At 51.0% G+C, this 2,829-nt stretch overlaps 1 protein-coding gene across 1 annotated transcript in view; it reads right to left on the bottom strand.

Annotated features, from left to right (window-relative positions):
- Nucleotides 1–2,829, bottom strand: part of LOC111152574 (interleukin 16) — a 70,706-nt gene that overhangs the window by 17,819 nt on the left and 50,058 nt on the right. The gene's annotated exons all lie outside the window — the stretch shown is intronic.

Below are 2,829 nucleotides of genomic sequence, written 5' to 3' on the forward strand. Positions count from 1 at the left end.
CATCCCCATCATCATCACCGTCAGCCCATCACCATCATCGTCACCATTACCATCACCATCGTCATCATTATCACCATCATCATCATCATCGTCACCATCACCATCATCGTCACCATCACCATCGTCATCATCATCCCCATCATCGTCACCATCACCAACATCATTTTACTGTCACAGGTCACTAATCACCTTAGAGTAATAGTTGAGAGTCTGACTTTTGGAGCCAAACAGACTTATATTCAAGTCCTAGTTCCTCCAGTTTCTAGTCATAAACTCTTAGAAAGTCACTTAGCCTCCCAAGCCTCAAGTTCTTCTTCTGTAAGGTAATAATGTAACCTATTTCCCATTGAGGTCAGAGGGTTTTTAAAAAAATAAACCATTCAACACCAAAAGTACAAGCAACAACAATAAAAATAGGTAAATCTGACTATGTCAAACTTAAGATCTGTGTGTTAAAGACACAATCAACCAAGTGAAAGGCAACTCATGGAATGGGAGAAAATATTCATATATCTTATAAGGGATTATGATCCAGAATATATAAACACCTACAATTCAACAACAACAACAACAACAAAATCAAACAGCCCAATTTAAAAAGAAGCACAGGACTTGAATAGACTTTTCTCGAAAGAAGACATAGAAATGGCTGGTGAGTACATGAAAAGGTGTTCAACGTCACTCATCATTGGGGAAATGCAAATCAAAACCACAATGAGGTACCGCCTCACACCCATAACACGAGTGCCATCAAAAAACAGGAAACAACATGTGGTGATAAGGATGTGAGTGCCACTGCTGTGGAAAACATTGTGGCAGTTCCCCAAAAAATTAAAAATAGAATTATCCTATGGTCTAGCAATTTCTCTTCTGGACACATACCCAAAGACGATGGAAAGCAAGGACTCAAATAACAGCATTAATCACAATAGCTAAAAGGCGAAGCAGCCTGAGCGTCTGTTGATAGATGAGTGGATAAACTACGGTGCACACAGTGGAATATCGAGCGGCCTTCACGAGGAAGGAAAGGCTGACACCTGCTACCACGTGGATGAAATTTGGAGACATTTACTAAGTGAAATAATTCAGTCACAAAAGGACAAGTCCTGTATGATTCTACTTCTATGAAGTACACGAGGTCGTCAGAACCACAGAGACAGAAAGAAGAATGCTGGTTTCCAGGGGCTGGAGGGAGGGAGGACGGCAAGCTGTTTAGTGAACCAGAGTTTCAGCTTTACGAGGTGAAAAAGAGATATAGAGATGGATGGCGGCGCTGGTGCCCAAGGAGGAGAAGGTCCTTCGTGCCACCAAACCATACGCTTAAAATGGTGAAGATGGTGAATTTATGTTGGATGTGTTTTACCATGATAAAAAAATAATAACAATAAATCATTCAACGCGCTGGACACAATGCCCAGGAAACGGTCAATTCTCAATGCAGGGAGTTAGAACCAGCAGCAGTCCTGCCAGGTCCAGACCGCTCCCCCATTCCAGAATTGAGGAACGAGAGGTGCTGGGATGTCCCAGGTGTCACCAAGAGTGAGGAGCCGAGCTGGACAGGGCCAGGTGAGTGCACTGGACTTGCCTGCCTGCACAGCCTTTGCCCCGCCCCCGGCTGTCCTTTCAAGACCTGGCTCGGTTTTCTGGGCCCCTGGAACCCTGAACCCTCGCCCCCATGGCCCTCACCCCTCGTGGCCTCTCTGTGTGCGTGTCCCACCCCTCTGGCTAGAACCAAGAGCCACGAGGCCAGGGTCCCCATCCGTGGCCGTCCCCAGCCACGAGGCCAGGGTCCCGCACCGAGTCCTAGGCCACTGCCCTCTCCCCGTGGTGCCCCAACGGCAGCAAGACACACTGAGCTGCTCTTTCCTTCTGCCTCCGGAGGTTTAGACGAATCCCTTGCTGGCCTTCCTAGGAAGTCTGCTTTTCCTCGGGTGCTCACCACGCAGCGCTCCCTACAGGAACGGACCTGGGTCTGAACCCCACAACCCAAGGTGCGTCTGGATGTGGTCTGTGATCCCGTCTCTGCCCTGTTTCCACTGGGAGTTTGGAGTCCACTCATCCAGAGAGAGGCTTTAAAGCCGAGGTCCTCACATGGTAGCTCCACCAGGAGCCAAGTCCTTCGGTTACCACCTCTGTGGCTTGGAAGGGAGAATTACACTGACTTCAGAGGGTGTTTCAACAACTAAATGCACCTGTGCACGTCATGTCTTTGGGCAAATACGCCCGGCACCTACAATGATTCCGTGAATAGAGATGGGGAACCCACCAGGCTCCCGGGGAACCTCACCGGTGCCCACGGCCTCTGCTCCCAAGGCTCACTCCGAACTTGACCCCATGCATCAGCCATTGGATCTAACCATCTCCTGGGCACCCCACGGTACCTCAACCTCTTTATGCCCCACGTGAGACCATTTCCTCCCTCCCAAGCCCCCTTCCCCCTTCTTTTCTTCTCCTTACTGTGGGCACTGTTGTCATAGCTCAGTCTTCCGACCTGAAAACACCCCAGTCATTGGAGACCCCCCCTGCCCTAGGTTAATCAGCTAACAGCTCGAACAGTTCCCCCTGAGTTGTCCCCACGCCCCCTTCTCCTCCATCCTCTTCTCACATCTACTGTGTAGTTAGGCTCTCGCCGTCTGTTTCCTTCCTCTTCCAGACTCCAGGCTGCACCCACCCCACCCTGTCCTCCACCCTGTCCCCAACCCCGTCCCCAACCCCGTCCCCCACCCTGTCCCCCACCCCGTCCCCCACCCCGTCCCCCACCCTGTCCCCCACCCCGTCCCCACTCCGTCCCCCACCCTGTCCCCCACCCCGTCCCCCACCCTGTCCCCC

This window comes from Enhydra lutris, unplaced genomic scaffold (genome assembly GCF_002288905.1).
Source record: "Enhydra lutris kenyoni isolate GAN:26980312 unplaced genomic scaffold, ASM228890v2 scaffoldscaffold29, whole genome shotgun sequence".
Taxonomy (NCBI): Eukaryota; Metazoa; Chordata; class Mammalia; order Carnivora; family Mustelidae; genus Enhydra; species Enhydra lutris.